A 20626-nucleotide genomic window follows, 5' to 3' on the forward strand; every position below is an offset into this window, starting at 1 on the left:
TTGGCCACATTTCATTCCATTGTTATTTTGCCCCTCAGGCAGGACTAGGCATATAGAGATTAGCCTTAGTCCTGCTCCAGTGAAGGAAGTATTAGGAAGGTGTTAACATTGCAGAAGCTCGGGCAAAAGTCTTCTTGGGTTTGTAAAAACTAATAAAGTACTTTAAAAAAAAAGTCTTCTTGGGTCAGTGGGATTTTGTGCATTAGTCTATGCCACACTCCGCTAGAACCAAAGGGAATAATCCTACAGGTGTAAACCTAAAACCTTTCACGTGGGAACGCCAGCGCCATTGCCCAACCAGACCATGTTAAAACATTGCAGAATAGGACTCCTCCGTTAACGCTCTTGCTCTCCATGTTCTCTCGTCGAGGCCTTCTCAGGCCCTCTCTCTATCGTTAATACAGTGTTGTATGTATTCTCAAACTAATCATGTGTGTAAATAGCTGCAAGGGAATAGTTATGTCAGTAGTAATGGAAAACAGTATTTTATGCAGAATGAAAAACAGGCTTACTTAAGGCAAGTTTAGAGTATTAAATCAATGGTGCACATTTAATATGCGGGTACACATTAAACACAAATGAATATAACTTGTCAGTGCAGTAGATTGATACTGCATGTGCCATACAGTAAATCTTTAATAATCCTGTGTAAATATGGATAAGAACTACATTTTATGTGAAATATACGTGTAACATTAGTGCACATATTACATAAATCCATTATTGTTTCTAGAGTAAACACATTCTAAATATGTGAGGATGGTATCTATTCAGTCAGCTAAACAGTAAATCTTGTTTAATGAATTAAGGCACTCAGTGTTATGTATGAATTCTCTAAATCTACAGTGAATGCACAGCAATAATGATGTCAAATGCAACATTAAATTTTAATTGTCATTGGGTAACACAGGAAACGTGCAATGTGCATGTTAACATTATATATGTGTAACATGTAAAGGTGGGGGTCGAAATTACACTGCGCCATTCTCATGATGAGGAGGGGCAGTACTGATTTGCAATGAGGTGGACCTTTGTCTAGAGTGGTAAGGTGGTTGAAAAAGTGATGGACTGGAATGGAGCGCCAGGTGAGCGCCAGTGGTTAAGAATCCAAGTATTCCATCGATCATGTTGTTGGTTGTTTCATCTTATGCTGAAGACCTGACGGACAGGTGCCACCAGCTGTAACAAGCATTGGAAATGCAATAGGTCTCGCATTAGGAAAGTTTGAGCTATTGCTATTGTAAATGACACTTTTTTTATTTATGTGTTGGTTTTGAAAGTAGCAAAATTAATAGCTTTGTCAGTTACAATGTCAATAGTTTTAACTTTTGCAAATGTGACACCTATAGCATTTGTAATGCAATGTGTGTTGTATTTACGTGACTTAGATGTATTGATATTACAAATAACAATGGCTTTTAATTTTGTAAATAATTAATACTTAAATAAAAGTTATTGTAATTTATAATGGCAATAGCTTAAACGTTTGTAAATAACTTTTGTGAAGATTATGTTCAGTGTATTTTATTGTGAGGAAAATCCAAGAACATTGCATTTGCACTTAAACACACACAGAGCCACACACATATAGATGTGGTGGTGGTGGATCTGGGGGATATGGTGGTGGTGGATGTGGTGGTGGATGTGGTGGTGGTGGTGATGGTGGATGTGGTGGTGGTGGTGGTGGAGGTGGTGGTGATGTTGGTGGATGTGGTGGTGGATGTGGTGAAAGTGGTGGTGGATGTGGTGGTGGTTGTGGATGTGGTGAAAGTGGTGGTGGATGTGGTGGTGGAAGTGATGGTGGTGGGTATGGTGGATGTGGTAGTGGTGGATGCGGTGGTGGATGAGGTGGTGTGGATGTGGTGGTGGATGTGGTGGTGGTGGTGGTGGATGTGGTGAAAGTGGTGGTGGATGTGGTGGTGGAAGTGATGGTGGTTGGTATGGTGGATGTGGTAGTGGTGGATGCGGTGGTGGATGAGGTGGTGTGGATGTGGTGGTGGATGTGGTGGTGGTGGTGGTGGATGCGGTGGAAGTGGTGGTGGTGGATGCGGTGGAAGTGGTGGTGGTGGATGCGGTGGAAGTGGTGGATGCGGTGGAAGTGGTGGATGCGGTGGAAGTGGTGGATGTGGATGCGGTGGTGGATGTGGCGGTGGATGTGGTGGTGGTGAATGCGGTGGATGTGGTGGTGGTGAATGCGATGGATGTGGTGGTGGTGGATGCGGTGGTGGTTGTGGTGGATGTGGTGGTGGATGTAGTGGTGGTGGTGGTGGTGGATGCGGTGGTGGTGGATGCGGTGGTGGATGTGATGGTGGTGGATGTGCTGAATGTGGCGGTGGATGTCATGGTGGATGTGGAGGTGGTGGTGGATGTGGTGGTGATGGTGGATGTGGTGGTGGATGCAGTGGATGTGGTGGTGGATGCGGTGGATGGGGTGGTGGATGGGGTGGTGGTGGATGTGATGGTGGATGTGGTGGTGGTGGATGTGATGTGATGGTGGATGTGGTGGTGGATGCGGTGGTGGTGGATGCGGTGGTGGTGGATGCTGTGGTGGTGGATGCAGTGGATGCGGTGGTGGTGGTGGATGCGGTGGTGGATGCGGTGGTGGTGGTGGATGCGGTGGTGGATGCGGTGGATGTGGTGGTGGATGTAGTGGTGGTGGTGGTGGTGGAGGATGCGGTGGTGGGGGTGGTGGTGGATGGGGTGGTGGTGGATGGGGTGGTGGATGTAGTGGTGGTGGTGGATGTGGTGGTGGTGGATGTGGTGGTGGTGGTGGATGTGGTGGTGGTGGATGCGGTGGTGGTGGATGCGGTGGTGGTGGAAGTGGTGGTGGATGTGGTGGTGGTGGAAGTGGTGGTGGACGTGGTGGTGCTGGTGGATGTGGTGGTGCTGGTGGATGTGGTGGATGTGATGGTGGTGGATGTGGCAGTGGATGTCATGGTGGATGTGGAGGTGGATGTGGTGGTGGTGATGGTGGTGATGGTGGATGTGGTGGATGTGGTGGTGGATGTGGTGGTGGATGCGGTGGATGTGGTGGTGGATGTGGTGGTGGATGCAGTGGCTGTGGTGGATGCAGTGGCTGTGGTGGATGCGGTGGTGGTGGTAGTGGTGGATGGGGTGGTGGTTGTAGTGGATCTAGCCACTTGCAATCCCTCCAGGTAGCATTCCAATCCATCGTTTTTTGCCCACTATGCACCCGTGTCATATGCAAATCAGCCCTGGTCCTGCTCCGATTGGAGCCACCTGGGTCTCAATCAGATGCCTTAGGCCCTGGCCCTGGTCTAACCTGACAGCGGCCCCCACTGACCGCAAGCTCTCACTTGTTTCCTCGCTGGGCCCGAGAGGGACAGCAGAAGCCAGGGAGCAGCGGTGTTTTAATAAATTGCATTAATATCGAAATATTCGCTCATAACTACGCAGCACATCTGCTTGTCTTAAGGGTGCGAGGCGCTGCATTGATACCACGCAGCCCTAAATATGACGATCACCACCCATACAAGCACCCCCCCACGCACCCAACAAAAAATAATAATAATCCGCCCCTTACTGACCCCCACCAGAGAAAAACGGACGTAAGTCACTCCCCGTCGTAAAGGCGCCAATACGCGGTGCATCAGCAAGGCGCGGGGGTAGGTGAGGAGACAGGAAACGGCGGGCGGAGGGTATGAGGGGAGGACGAGGTGCCCAATGAAGGGCGAGGGTGAAGTGGAATGATCTGTGGAGGAAGGGGGTGGCAGGAAATATTCACAGAGTGCGCGAAAGGAGGAAGAAGGCGCTGCGAGGGGATAAAGAGAAAAAGAGGGGAAGGGAAACAAGAAAAAGTCAAAAGGGATAGTTAAGAGGGGAGAGGGTGGGAGGAGACACACGAGTAGAAAGAGGGAATATGGAGATACACGTGAATGAGAGAATTAAAGAAGTGGGGACTGGTTGAAAGAGAGAATGTCGTGGCAGACACGTCGAATGAGGGGTGCGGAGAGGCAGGTGAGTGCGTGTCGGGGGGAGAGAAAATGAAGAGCGGTTTATGGAAAGAGGGAAAGGGCAGAGCGCGAGGTGCTGTGAGAATGAGGGACAGAAGAAAATAAAAGGCTGCAAGAGATAAAAAAAAAAGGGAGACACAAGAAAGAGAGCGCAAAGAACGCAGTCGCAAGTATCAGGAATGGGTTTTAAGAAAGGTAGAGACGGGCCAACGTGATAAAATGGACGACATATTGTAGAAAGGATCTGGTAGAGGGAGAAAGATGGTCCTGGGAGAGAGAAAGGAAGGAGAAGGAGAGGGAGAGATGACCAGGAGCCGGTCAGATGAGAGAAATAAAACGGACAGTGGGAATATTTAGACTAATAAAGGATCGAATGGATGGGTGGAAGAGACGACCGCGACTTCAAGAGGAGGAAAAAGTGGAAAAAGAAAGAGAGGGCTGAGGCAGGAAGAGGCGAGCAGAGGGCTAGCTTTCAGTGCACAGCTGATGCAGTGACACTCGGATTAAAGCTATTATTACTACGTCACTTGGGGCTGGGGGTCAAATAACCCACGACTACATTATGACCCATAGCACTCTGGATACGAAACAGCAGGGAAAGTGGCGATAGGTGTGGTGGGGGGGGGGGGAGGGGAGACATGGGAACCAAGAAGGGTGGGCGAATGGGATAAGAAATGGCGTGAAGGAGAGAACGAAAAAAGCGTGCACCAGGTGGAAAGTGAGAGAGAGAAAGAGAATTTAAGATGAGGGAAGCGGAGACACTGTGGGGGGAAAGAAACGAGGCCGTAAGAAGGGGCTACTGGGTCAAATGCTAGAATAAAAGAGGAAACGTACCGGGCTAAGGGGTGCGAAGGAGAGACTAGCAAAGACAGAGAAGGGGGTAGGCAGAGGCAGGAAGGGAGAGCGAGAGACCCTGACATTTATAGGACTAGAAGCTCGGGCATAGAGGGGTCCAGCGGGCATAGAGGGGCCCAGCGAGGCTACCAAAGAGCAGAGGCATGCCGACAAGAATGGCATACACAGGCCGGCAGAGAGTGACTGACGAGAGCACAAGCAGTGGCCCGGAAAGTGAAGGGTGCGGGGCGTCGGAGAACCTCGAGGAGGGAAGGCAGATAAGGGGAGGGGGGAGGAGAAATGCGACACGGCGGGCAGGGGAGGGGGCGAGGGGGGAGGAGAAATGCGACGTGCGGATGAGGGAACTGATGTGCACGCGCTTTTAAGCTCAATGCGCATGCGCATTGAGCTTAAAAGTCACGGGCACTGCAAGGAATCGCCACGATTCCTTGCAAGTTAGTTAAAGAGTGGTTAAGCCCCCATAACCTCGCAAGCTCGATGCGCATGCGCATCGACAGGCGAGACCTAAAAAGGCTATAAATGTAAAAAGCTTTGGAATCGTGTGAGATTGAGGATGAGGAGGGGTGAGATTTAAGGCTGGTTTAATGCGAGATTGGGGGCTGCGAAGATCTGATCCATGGTATGTTTTGAGTTTGGTTGACAGGCTTTAACATTTAGAGTTGCATTAACATGAAGTTTGGACAGTGAGGTAGCTAGACCTTCTGTCACCCCGGGTGGACCCTAAGTTTGCTGCCCGGTGCAGGTAATGGGGAGGGGGGGGCTGGCGGCCAACCGTTGACTTATTCACCTCTGCCCCCCCAAAAAGAGTGCCGCCCAGGGCGGACCGCCCCCCTCCCCCCCCCCCCCCTTAGCTATGCTACTGTGTTTGTTCAATGTGGGCTTAAGGAATGAAGTGGGGTTGAAGTGCGGCTTAGCGAGGAAAAATGCTAGAACAAGTATTTATTGAGGCAATTAGTGATTTGAACCTCCTTCTTTCTTGCTAAAGTGGTGGTGGTCACGACTCCTCTACTGCACTCCTTTCTACTGCAAACAGAATTCAAGGAGACGTTGTCTGTTTATGTCAAAACTTTAGGTATTGTTGCAGCTGTGTCCTTGCAGAACATATTGACATTGCTCTCAGCTTTGTCAGTGACTGCGCATGACGTATGCAATACAAAATTCCACCTGTCGGGGGCATAGCTTCAAAGGGCTTTGGGGGTGTTACACCCCCTTAATAAATGTATTTTCAGGTAAATAGTTGGATACCTGTGCTTTCAGTTGGGCATGGTAAGGTGTCTGTCAGATTTCACCAGGACATTTGATATAAACACAGACAAAAATGTGCACACATTCTCTCCCTCTCTGCTTTGAAAGACTTCTATACTGTTATTTATTTTATAAAATATTGTTTTCTCTCACTTAGCACCCCTACCAATCCACATTCATCTCCCTTTCCACTGCCTCCTTAGCCCCTCTCATGTGCCCTGCTTGTCGTATAATGTATTTTAACACTATATGCCAGTGTGATTGTTGGAAAATCTGAAGCTCAGAACCCTGCAATCTTACTGACCATCAAGCTCCGCCTCTGCTACCTGGACCTATGTAAACATGATCCTCTTAGATTATAATGCGCTTCCTATGTAATGGACGCGAGTTGTTCTTCCGGGAAGATTAATTGTTTCTTTATTTTAGTAATAAAACAGGATATGTAAAACATGGGGGCTTGCTCTTCTCTGTTCTCTCGGCATGCCCATCCTGGCGTCACTTCCGTTTGAACACTCCAGAGTTTCCTCGATGTACGAGAGCTGCAAGAGGAACATGTGCTTCGTCTCTTATGTTCAGACATGTGTGGTCCCCGTTCCAAGATGGCGAATTCTGAATAAGAACCAATCCTGTACAACTGTGACCAAAGGCCTGTTCCTTTATGATGATTCTGTACACAAACAAACTAGTAATCAGTTTGCAAGTCAAATAACCCATGTAGCACGTTATCATTAACCAGACCTTTTGCAATATCCAACCAGTTTAAAACTCCTATAATATATAATCTAATCAGCAGCATGAACTATTGTTGCACTGCCTACTGTTTACTGCAACACAAAAAGTTGGTTTGTGTTGCATCCATCCCTCAATACCTAGGAGAGAAGGTACCGAACCAATTATCTGTGAGGTCATGCCAGTGCAGAATATGCCTACATAAAAACACATAATGTGATATTACCTTAGTATTTTGAAACGATAAATGAAAGAGCATTGGAGTATAGCATGGCAATCCATATGAATGAACAAAACAATCAGTTTGCCCCACTGATGTACTTCCAGGGCACTGTAGTCTTGAGATAACTGGGCAAATGAGGGTGGAGCCTTCTTGCACCCTGAGTATCCTAAGCTGGAACATTCATGGGCATGAGGAAATTGAGAGGAGTGCTCACATGGGTGAAAGACTGTTTATATCATTTAGTGTTCCTGCAGGAGTCCTTGTTCTGAGAGGACAAAGCCATTGAGAGCTTTGTAGTTGTTAACAGTTTAGGTCGGAAATGTGGGAAGCGCAGAACCTCGGCAGGGGTTCTCACACTAATCATCATTAAGATAATTAAGAATATTTTGGATAATATTAATTTGTCCAGTGGACTGCAATTCTTAGTAGTAGAGTTATGGGTGCATAATTAAGAAAGTAGTCAGTTTTTACTGATATGTGTACATTCATGAAGAGGAGTTCCACAGAATGAATAAGTGGGTTGATGGTTTCGATCAAATAATTTTGCTTTCTTTTAGGAAAATTCCCAGAGGCAACTCTAATTATCGCTGGGGTCTTTAAAGCACAATTGTACTTAAGGTCCTCTGATGAATTGCTGGTGGATGTTCTTGAGCATCACAATGGTCCCCCAGCCTATTGTGCAGTGGTGTGACAAAAAATTAGATGTTACTGGTCCAATGGTTGGTAAATAATGTGTTGGTAGGTCTGAACGGTTGTTTTGAGAATGATACCTCGGCAGCCCAAACTTTTTGTTTTTTCCATCATAGCTGTCCTGTTGACTATTGTTTGTTCCTGCTTCGCTGTATTGACTCTATACAGATTTTAAAGTAATGGATTACCAGGTTAAGCAACCATTGGGCATTCCTGGACACTATACTTTGAGGAGCTGGAGGAAGCTGATAAGGTTTTGCTTTTAGGTTTAAGCTTTCCTCTGAGACTTGCAACAAACTTAGATCACCATCGTCTTTAGCATTTGGCCATGTACCAAGTCGTGGAATGTACTGATGTTTTTCTGGGAAAATTGAAGCCAGAATGTCCTGGTTTAGTAAGGTCTTAGAAAATGTGCTGCCCTGTTTACGTGTGAATCTCAGTAATCACATATTAGGGTTGAAGCGCCCAGGCAGAATTGTAGGGTAGTTTGACGTGTCCTGTCAGGAATATGAAAAGCCAATTGAGGAGGATATCCAAACCATATAGGCGGGGTCAAACACTATCTAAAAAGAAGTAGTAAAGTGTTTTCCCAATCAGTATAGACAACTACTTAGAATAAGAAAACAGCCTATTTTCACAACCACTGGAGTGAAATGATGGAGGTGATTCACCCAGGTGACTAAAGATTATTTTGGCTGAAAGTAAATACATTTAGTAATTCCCAGCAGGGGAGGCTCATCTGCATTATTGCTGAGGATGCCTGAGTAGCATACTTGAATGATGTATATGGCTCCCCTCCCATGCAGGCACATACTCAGTTGTGCCCCATTGCCAGTGGTGATCCTAATTGGATTTGAGCCAAGGAGATGATTGATTATCTCAAGCCAACCAGGGTTGCAGGACTAAACCATATACCTGCAGTAATGATTAAGACAAACAGCGATTGGTGGGCTAGGGTATATGGTCACCTGTTTGGATGGATTGTCACCACAGAAACCCATTCTAAAAAAAGAAAATGGTAAATCACTCTTGTACTAAAGATTGAATAGCCGTTTGGATATCTCTGAGAAGGTCTTCTCCAAAATTTCATTGATTCATCTGGAAGAGTGGGCCAATGAAAACGAGTGTATTCTAACTGAGCAGGGTGGTTTTCAAGAAGGTCATTCCACCATGGACCAGTGCTTCACCCTATGCACTATCATTAGGAAATCCTTGGCAATACATCAGAGGCTCTGTTTCTGTTTTATAGGCGTCTGCACAGTATTTGTTACTGTCAATAGGGGATGGCTCTGGGAGAAATGTAGCTTATCGAATATCCTCCATGAGTTACTATGTATGATCCTGGCACTACACAGTGACAATTGAGTGCTGGTAGAACGGGCGTTGACCGGGCATTTTGGTAAGGAAAATTCCAATCCTGAATGGCCTCGGGCAGAGGTTGGTTTTTGGCCTTGACCCTTTTCAGTCTGTTTTTGGCAAGCTGTTCTGAAATCATCAAAGTAATTTTCTCCAAAGGTGGGGTGTGCACATCTCTTGGCTTTTGTATGACCATATTCTGGTATTGCTAGATTACACCCGCTTGGTTTGCAAAGGAAACTAGAATCCCTCTATACTTACAGTAAAAGTAACTCCCAGAAAATACATTTAGAGAAAGCTAAGATTATGGTCTTGGGGAAAAGAATAGCCAACTTTAAATGTATACCAGAGTCCAGCTCAACGGAAGTGGTATACTCATATGAACGTTCACTAGGAGCCTAAAGTGAGATAAACTACTGGGCCCTGGTGCAGACAGGAGGTCTGGTAAAGTTCAATTATATATATAAGGGACTATCGCTTGCTCCCCTCCTGAAAGCATATAAAGGGAAAATCCCTCCAATTGTACTGTACAGAGCGGAGATTCTGGCTCTTACATAACATGTATTTGTAAAGCTCATGTTCACCACAACAGGTATCGTGACCTTTAATAACAGATGTTTATTGTTACCAACTCAATGGTACTCATTTTATCGACCTCAGACGGTTGAAAGGCTGAGTGATCCGGCAGGATTTGAACCTGGGACCATGAAGTCGAACTCCGGCCCTTACAATGGACACATTAGTCCACTAAGCCACCAGAACCAACTTGATTCAACATCTATCTGGAAACCAGTGGAGAGTACAGTATTTAAGGGTCTTCTTCGCCTTTCCACAGGAAATATGGTATGGGGTATAAGGAAAGAATTAAATCTGGCATCATGGTATCTGTCATGAACCTCTCATGAACGCTGAGGTTCTTGAATATGCTATCCCTTAACGAAGAACCAACAAAAATTTCGAAACTATGCTGGGGATTTTTTTTGTTGGTGAATGAAAATGGGCAGGGGATGTCCGGTTGAGGATAAGCGACCTCAAATCTATGCACTCGCTTTGGGGTACAAAAGAATCGTGGTTCCTGTGAGAAGTTGGCCTGATATATAATGTTCACTATTCTAGTGAGCACTTTGTATCAGTCCAAACAACCCTTATTGATGATTGGTTGTAAGTCAACCGTAGACCAGCTATCCTAGTAGCATGGACAAGAGCAGTCTTTAGGCTAAACTCTAGAGGGCGTGTTAAGCCAGCTGTTATACCATCACATATACCCCTTGAACACCAAGTGAAAGGACACCACACAAGTTGTTATGAAAATAAAGGATATTTATTTAGAACACAACAACCCTGGACTCTTTATGAGGACAGGGTGCTAAGCACAATACAAAGCTCTTAAGAAAATACGCAAAGTTGCACAATTTACACAAATGCCCGAGGGGCACGAAAAACCATATACTCTAAAAGTGGAATGCGAAATTACTAGCAGGTAAGTACTACTCTAATAGACTTTAGGATCGCTAGGACTGGACTACTGAACCTTCAGATTACTAGCAGGAGGCCTAGGGGGATCGGGTGCAGAGTGTGCACTCTCACGCGGGATGCGGGACAAAGTCTATGGATGCTAGAATTTACAAAGTTAGTGTTATCGGACGAATCCGACTAGGTAGAGCTGAAACGAAAAAGGATCTGGACCCTTGGATAATGAGGCTATGCTGGAGCACCGAAATGCTGAGGTTACCTAGCCCAGGGGCTGCGGATACATAGGTCTGGAAAGACGTCGGGAATCCTCGTTGCAGTCTATGGAGCCTGAAAGAAGAAGTTGCTGGCAGGCGACCAGTGTTGAAGTTCGAAGTGATCCAAGCCTGGATCGAAGATGGAAGACACCTGTAAGCAGAGGGGACCAAGTTCTGAATCACTAGCCAGTGATTAGGTGGGCACCAGGATGGCACCGGACGAAGTCACCTCGACCAGGTGAGTGGGCGACGCTGGGCTCTGCAGTCTCACGGACCAGGAGGCGCTGTCAGCGACCAGGAGGGAGGTGCGAGCTGTCCCACGATGGTATCTGCTGTCGACGTCGCTGGACCCAGGATTGGGGCAACAAGTCTTGGCAAATGTAAGCCCACTCAGTGGACTTAAAATGGCGTCTGGAGAGGACCAGGAGGGTCCGGGGTGCTCCTCTGTTGGAGGGGAGCAAGGGCCAGTCTTGAGCAACCAGACCAGCGGTGTTGTCGTCGTTGGGCGTCGTCAAGAGGGCCACAAGCCAGCAGGCAAGTAGCCGGACAACGCGGTGAGCAGCAAAGAGCAGAAGGGCCCCACGCAGATCTGGTGGATGCTGGGGGCTGGACTTTGGTGCTGGAGCTGCTCGGGGTTAGGGCTTCTCGAACCCCAAAGCACTCACTCGAGGATCCCTCGGCGGTCGTGCTGGATAAGCGTCGTGCAGTTCTGAAGATGGCCGGACCCTCGAGGTCTCGTCACACCCACGGATCTCAGCTGGGCTGATGATGTAGGTAGAGGTCAGAGGTGCCAGGGAAGACGGGTCTCGTTGTGCTGGTCGGTCGGATTCCGGAGGAAGGACGTGCTGCAAACCGCAGTGTTCTTAGATGGTGCCTGCGGGTGCAGGGTGACTACTCCTTAGCCACAAGGGAGAAATCTTGAGAAGAAGTCTCGAGTTCCTTTCGTAGAAAGTAGTTTCAGGATTCAAAGATGATCTAATTTGGAAGGGGGCCCGCTCCTATCTTTATACTAGGAAAAGGGGCTGGCACGCGACTAGGTCCTGCCCATGGGTGGGACCAGGAAGGGGGGTGGTTACACCCCTCTCCCATGCCGGACTTTCCCCAGGTCAGGGGCTGGTGTGCCCCTGGAACTGGTTCTAGCCGGCCTATGCATAGTGAGCACCGGGGTGCCACTTGCAGTCACCTTCCTCTAAAGCCCTGCCTACCCAGGATACACAAAACCCTGTCTGGGATGGTGCTAGCACCGCCCCTGACAGGAAACCCTTTGTCCAAGCCTCCCTCGCTGGAAGGACTCCCAGCAGCAGGAGGTCAGACTTGTGTCTGTGGTGGCAGCATCCATTTTGTGATGCTGAGGCTTGAGTTAACTTTAACCGGCATTCACAGTTACATACAGGTCGTGTCCCTCTAGAAGGGTGGAATGCTAACCCCGTCGCCAGAATTGGCGAGGGGTTAGTATTCCAATTTGTATGACACCTTACTCGACATGTTTTGATAAAGCGATACCAGAGTTAGCATATAACCGCGAGGATTATAATGCACTTAAGAGTATATGGTACGCGTTATCATGGAACAGCTATTAGGACTTGGTTCCGCAAGCTGCAAACGGGCTCAGCTCATGCCAGAGCACCATCTCACATGATTCCAAGCACTCTGCCTTCAGGATTGTCAAGGCCTGCCATAGGAGTGACTGATAGGAATCTATGTGTCCATTTTTAGGGTTAGATATGGGTATACTATATCTAAAGCAAAGGGTGAGTACACCACCTTGCCCCAGCTGTCGTGCAGCCAGTTGTGTCAGATTTAGATGGCCAGCCAGGGGTGGCATAATACATGCTGCAGCCCCTGGTAGGCCCTGGGTACACCGATGCCCTGAGTTACAGGGTCTGATAAGGTGGCCCAGTACCAATTGGTAAATACACCTAAGGTACACGTGTCAATTTAGTGAGAGAACAGCTAGGCTGTGGGTCTGATTAGCAGGCCCACAGCCAGGGAAGTCGTAAACCAGTGAAGCAAAAAGCAAAAATCTGGGGTGATCATAGGATTGCAGACCCTACTCTCCTACAGTTCCCCTTTCCAAGTAAACAAGCACTGAGGGAATGCTATAGGCTGGATACAGCCTATTTGTTGGAGAAACCCTCAATAAAGATTTCATTGAATACTCTAGAGCAGAAGTATGTTTCCCCTATCTGACCCAGTTGCCAGACCCTAAGCTTCTTAGGCAAATCTTGAAAATGAGACTTTGGTGCAATCCACTTTTTTCCTGTTAAGAATAGTATAAGGAGGTATGGGATGATAATGGCGTCTGTGTGTGTGTGTGTGTGTGTGTGTGTGTGTTCTTATAATGTAAAATGCTCATTGTTGTGTCATGTTCTGATGGGTTGTACTTTTTGTAAGGGTGCTCATATTAAGTTTTTAAGACCTTTTTATTTTTTAAATATCAGATATATTCTCGATTGGGCGGAATTGCCCTTCTGTCTGATATGAGATTTGGTGATGTTGCAGTTGGAATAGCATGTTTTATACTGTTGGTTAAGCAGAATTTTAATACTGAATTGGGTCAATGCTGTTTTAGATTAATGTACTAAAGGTTTTTAGAATGTTATAATCGACAGAAGCCCCAATAAACTCATTGGTACTACTAACTTGTTAATTTTTAGGTTACATATATTTCCATTGTCTTATTCTCTGCATGAGGTGACCTGTGTAACCCAAAATGCTGTTTAATGAAAAGGTGAACTTTGAACTCTCAGAAGTTTAACAATGAGCAAGGATGCCAACTGATATAATTTCACCAGAATCACAAGGGTAGCAGTAGTGATGACAGGTGCCTTTGATCCTTTTCTGTTATGCCATAAGAAGGGACCTACCATGACCCCCTGATAGCTGTGATCGGCCTCAGGATCTCATCCTTTTTTGAAAACTCGATGCTCCACCATGTTAATTTAATGACAGCAGGCACATTCAACCAGTGCTTTAAATGGGCCGGTACTGTCTGGTATGAAGTGCCAGCACTTTTTTATTTTGAGAGGGAGAGTACCGGCACTTCTCAGAAACAAGCAGGTACTCTGGTACAGAGTACCTGCACTTCTACTTTTCTATTTCAAGCAAGCACTTGTTACAACAACAAGCATTTACAATGCAATGGTCTCAACATTATTAAAGGTAGAGCTATTGGCATGGCTTATGATTTTTTTTTAAATAAATAGCATTGCCATTTACAATGCCCATAGCTTAATCGCTCACATATGCATGACCTATTGCATTTGCACCCACACAGAGCCACACACAAACATACAGAGCCACCCACACAGTCACCCTCACACAGACAGAGCCACCCACACATAGAGCCACCTACAAAAAAAGCTATCTACACAGAGCCACACACAGAGCTACACACACACAGCCACACACATACACACACAGAGCAACACACACATACACACACAGAGCAACACACACATGCACACATACACACAGAGCCACACACACAGAGCTACACACACAGAGCCATACACACACACCCAGAGCTACACACACACCCAGAGCTACACACAAAGAGCTACACACACACACACAGTCACACACACACACACACACAGACCGAGCCACACACACAGACCGAGCCACACACACAGACCGAGCCACACACACAGACCGAGCCACACACACAGACCGTGCCACACACACAGACCGTGCCACACACACAGACCGAGCCACACACACAGACCGAGCCACACACACAGACCGAGCCACACACACAGACCGAGCCACACACACAGACCGAGCCACACACACAGACCGAGCCACACACACAGACCGAGCCACACACACAGACCGAGCCACACACACAGACCGAGCCACACACACAGACCGAGCCACACACACAGACCGAACCACACACACAGACCGAGCCACACACACAGACCGAGCCACACACCCAGACCGAGCCACACACCCAGACCGAGCCACACACCCAGACCGAGCCACACACCCAGACCGAGCCACACACACCCAGACCGAGCCACACACACCCAGACCGAGCCACACACCCAGACCGAGCCACACACCCAGACCGAGCCACACACCCAGACCGAGCCACACACCCAGACCGAGCCACACACACAGACCGAGCCACACACACAGACCGAGCCACACACACACAGACCGAGCCACACACACACACAGACCGAGCCACACACACACAGACCGAGCCACACACACACACAGACCGAGCCACACACACACAGACCGAGCCACACACACACAGACCGAGCCACACACACACAGACCGAGCCACACACACACAGACCGAGCCACACACACACAGACCGAGCCACACACACACAGACCGAGACACACACACACAGACCGAGCCACACACACACAGACAGAGCTACGCACTGGAGGTCTCTTCTATACAATATTTCTTGCAAGCGAGAGCGTATGCGCAGTTGCAGGCGAGAACTAAAAAATAGACACTATCAACTTGTGGCTCATTGATTTTTGTACAGTAAGCCCTCATTGTAAATTATTTAAAGTGAACAGAAACTCATTAAACATGTAAGTCATTTGCAAGTAAACACTACTCCAAAGGTTTATCAGTGCTGCTTCAGGCAAAATGCAATTTTGCATCAAGACAGCACCACTTAAACCAAATATTCACAATTTTACGATGCTTTTGTTGATATTTGGCATCACTATTAGGCTGCTGCGTTCTCTCACCTTTTTAGGTCGAGCAGCGTCTGCTCGGGCCATATTGTTGCTCATTTCTGGGAATGTAAACACGAAAGGGGTACGAGCACATATTTGACCTCGTGGGCGTGCACGGCGCCGTGCCCATCTCGTGCCTCATATTCCCGTGCGCACACAGCCAGCCCCCACACCCCTGCACACACACCACACACACCACACAGGCACACACGCTGCCACCCCCCCCCACCACATACACACATACAGACACGCACGCATATACACGCCGCCCCCCCTCCCCCCCCCGCACGCACACACAGACACACACCCCCGCCCCATGCATCGGGAGATCTGCCATCCCCCCGAATCTCGGTACTTACTAGTTAGGCGCCGGAGCGGTCAGCGGAATCACAACCTCTTCCTCCTTGTACTCCGGCCCGTCTAGAGTCAGGCTCCTCTGCAGCTCCGGAGGCTCTGGGTGGAGGAGGCAGTGGTGGGAAGGCGGGCCCGGCTTCAGGGGAAGGACCGAGAGTGGCTGCAAAACCGGCAGCTTCCCCCAGACTGGGGGCGCATCCCCGCCAGCCTCCGCCAACATCGCAGGAAGCGGCAGTTGCAGGCCTCCAGCGTAGGAAACAGGCCCCCGCGGTGCGCACACTGGGAAGAGGAAAAGGGGACGACCCAAGGCACAGGGAGGCAGTGCGCGCCAGGCCTCCGTCGCTGCCTGGAACCTGTGCGCGCGCTCCCCAGCCTGTCGCGAGCACGCCTCCTTCTGGCTACTAGCGTGTCCCAGCCGCCGCGGTCACAGAGCAAATATGCCCGTGAGACTATTGGCAAGTAAATTAATTTTAGAGTATTGATTTCGAGTTGGGGCACAGTTTACAGGACGTGGGCGGTGGTAAAGTGTGTGTGTATGTATGTATTGTTTCAGTTTACACACATAAATAATCCCAACATTTTAGTTTTATACCCAAAAATAACAATACATCTACGGGTGAAGTTCATTTTTCCCCCCAAAAGAATCAGGCTTCCAAAAATTGAACCCAGACGCTCTCTCTATGATTGGGCCAAAAATCCCGTTTTGAGCTCGGAGCAATATTACATATCGCATTATATAGGCATCCATTATAGGCATCCATTATCGTGTTTTGCAACAGGGAAAACTTGCTGCACGTCACAGGAACATATTGCTCAAAATTCGATCGTACACAACTTGCAATCGTTGGAATCGTGCGCATTAAAACCTCTTTATCAGCGCGATTGGCTGATGTTAAAGTCTGGTACGCAACAACTGGTTCAAATGTGTTAGCTCAATGTTTCACGCTTTATTACAAATGTCACCAAAAAAATGTTAATATTTCATTTCTGTTCATTGTATTTTATTGTGACAAAAATCCAAGAACATAATCTACCCAAAAGTTATTTACAAAAATGTAAGCTAGTGCCATTATAAATTACAATAACTTTTATTTAACTATTAATTATTGTAAAAAAGTAAAAGCCATTGTTCTTTGTAATATCAATACATCTAAGTCATGTAAATACAACACATATTGCATTACAAATGCTAAAGATGTCACATTTGCGAAAGTTAAAACTATTGGCATTATAAATGACAAAGCTATTCTCAAAACCAACACATAAATAAAAAAATTGTCATTTACAATACTAATAGCTCAAACTTTCCTAATGCGAGACCTATTGCATTGCAAATGCTTGTTGTAAGTGCCAGCCCTGCTGTGTTGAGAAAGTACACGAGCAACAGTAGATAGCTTACCTGACTCACGCAAACAACACAAACTGCATCGTGACGAAAATACATTACAGGAGCACAAAACAGAAAATAGGTTTTACAAATAAGACAAGAGCCGGACACGAGCCAGAGGAGACCTGAAAAACAAAATAAAAAATACATTACAAGAGTACAAAACAGAAGATGGCTAACACAGAAAATACACGCAAAGTCGCACTGACCTTAAACTTGCTGAGTCACGTACCGTTGATTGGAGAACTCTCTCGAAGATATCGCAGACCGCTGAATAAAAAAAGTGCCCCACCCTGACGCTGTAAAATAAGATACTTTCCTCAAATCAGAGTGACAGCACTTTCGACAAAAAGACGTACATACCAATATTATAAAACACAATCTAATTATCTAAACAAAACTAATAGCCATAACAATAAAAATTAGGCACAGTCCAAATTAAACAAACACATTTCACAATACAAATATTAAATTGTCATAAAAGCACACTATACAAACTACAGTTACATTAGAGAAGCAGATAAAAGTATAGAAACATTACACTTACCTTAATCTCTTTGTGTCACGTACTGTTCATTCCAGAACTGTCCCGAAGTTAACAGCAATTCAATCCCTAAAAAGTCAATTATTAATCTAACAAAACGCAATCTAAAATAGCTTACCTGACTCACGCCAACAGGAGCCGATGCACAGAGACGACACAAGCCATACACGAGCCGAAGTACACCTAGAAAGAAACAGAAAATACATTACAGGAGCACAAAACAGAAGATAAGTTTTACAAACTAGACACGAGCCAGACACGAGCCAGAGGAGACCTGAAAAACAAAATAAAAAATACATTACAAGAGCACAAAACAGAAGATGGCTAACACAGAAACTACATGAACAACAGTAGATAGCTTACCTGACTCACGCAAACAGCACAAACTGCATTGTGATGATACGAGCGGAGGTGCACCTAGAAAGAAACGGAAAATACATTACATGAGCACAAAACAGAAGATGGGTTTTACAAAGAAGACACGAGCCGGACACGAGTCAGAGGAGACCTGAAAAACAAAATAAAAAAAACATTACAAGAGCACAAAACAGAAGATGGCTAACACAGAAACCACACGAGCAACAGTATAACTGGAAAACAATCTAATAAAACAAATTCTAAAATAGCTAACCTGACTCACGCCAACAGGAGCCGATGCACAGAGATGACACGAGCCATACACGAGCCGAGGTACACCTAGAAATAAACAGAAAGTACATTACAGGAGCACAAAACAGAAGATACGATTTACAAACAAGACAGGAGCCGGAGACGAGCCAGAAGAGACCTGAAAAACAAAATAAAAAATACATTACAAGAGCACAAAACAGAAGATGGCTACCACAGAAACAACACGAGCAACAGTATACCTGGAAAACAATCTAATAAAACACAATCTAAAATAGCTTACTTGACTCAGACCAACAGGAGCCGATGCACAGAGACAACACGAGCCATAAACGAGCCAAGGTACACATAGAAAAAAACAGAAAAATACATTACAGCAGCAAAAAATAGCAGGCAGAGAGACAACACGAGCCGGACACAAGCCAGAGGAGACCTGGGAGAAAAAAAAAATTACAGGACCAGAAAACACAAAATGGCTAACTAAAGAATACACACAAGCAGTAAACCTAAAAACCAAACAGAAAAAATAGTAATAGAAACACAAAACACAAGATGTCTTACCTGACTCACGCAAACAGCAGCCACGGCACAGAGACGACACGAGCCAAGGTACACCTAGGAAAAAAAACAGTAATAAAAACACATTACAATACAAATTACACTTACTTTAAAGAAGCAGCAAAAAGTATACAAAAGTCGCACTTACCTTAATCTTGCTGCGTCACGTACCGTTGATTGGAGAACTCTCTCAAAGACATCGCCGACCGCTGATTCAAATTTTTTTTAAAAACGTGCCCCACCCTGACATAGTCAAATGACGAACTTCCAACAAAATCAGATTAACAGCACTTTCGACAAAAAACGTAAATTACCAAAATTAAAAAACAGAATCTATATATGAAAACGAAACTAATAAGTATTACAAAGATGCAAACTAAATATTAGGCACAATATTAATAAAAAAAACACACACACATTTCTAAGTAAAGAATACTAAACTATAATAAAAACACATAACAAATTACACTTATTTAAAAGACGCAGCAAAAAGTCTACAAAACAGTGCACTTACCAGAACCACTTCATGCACACCGCTGCACACAGACAACATGTTGGACCACAGACAACACGAGACGGGCCGGGGCAGACCTACAAGAGAAAGAGTAATTAGATGGGCAAGCTAAGCAAAGGGGGCTTACCTGAAACATGCCAACAGCAGCATTCATACCGGGCAGAGCACTACGTGCACGGCGGTGTACGAAGACGAGACGGTCCGGGGCAGACCTGCAAGAGAAAGAGGCATTAGATGGGCAAGCAAAGCAAAGGGGGCTTACCTGAAACACACCAACAGCAGCATTCATACCGGGCAGAGCACTCCGTGCACGAAGGTGCACGGAGACGAGACAGGCCGGGGCAGACCTGCAAAAGATAGAGAAAGAGGCAGTAGATGGACAAGCAAAGCAAAGGGGGCTTACCTGAAACACGCCAACCGCAGCATTCATATCGGGCAGAGCACTCCGTGCACGACGGTGCAAGGAGAACAAGATGGGCCGGGGCTGACCTGCAAAAGAAAGAGAAAGAGGCATTAGATGGGCAAGCAAAGCAAAGGGGGCTTACCTGAAACACGCCAATTCATACCGAGCAGAGCACTCTGTGCACGACGGTGCACGGAGATGAAACGGGCCGGGGCAGACCTGCAAAAGAAAGAGAAACAGGCATTAGATGGGCAAGCAAAGCGAAGGGGGCTTACCTGAAACACGCCAACAGCAGCATTCATATCGAGCAGAGCACTCCATGCACGACGGTGCAAGGAGAACAAGATGGGCCGGGTCGGACCTGCAAAAGAAAGAGAAAGACGTCCTAACAAGCACTCACCGGAGGACGGTAACCAGGACACACGTCCTGCCAAGCACTCACCTGAGGACGGCTTCTTCTGGTGGCGGTCGGGCTGAAATGGCTGCCGCAAAGCTCCAACATTTTTGCGATTCGGGGCGTGTTTTTTGCTGAGTGACGGATGAAGTCACGGGTAGAAAGAAGGCAACCCCCCCCCCCCCCCGAATCGCAAAAAGACAGGGCTTGATCAGAGTGACGCCCCTCTCCTCCAATGGCTGGCCAGCATTTACGAGGCCAGCCAATGGAGAAGAGGGGTGGGTTCAAGCCCCGTACTAAGAATCATTAAATCTCTGACCGAGACTGCACAAGCGC

The sequence above is a fragment of the Lissotriton vulgaris genome, chromosome 9 (assembly GCF_964263255.1).
Source record: "Lissotriton vulgaris chromosome 9, aLisVul1.2, whole genome shotgun sequence".
Taxonomy (NCBI): domain Eukaryota; kingdom Metazoa; phylum Chordata; class Amphibia; order Caudata; family Salamandridae; genus Lissotriton; species Lissotriton vulgaris.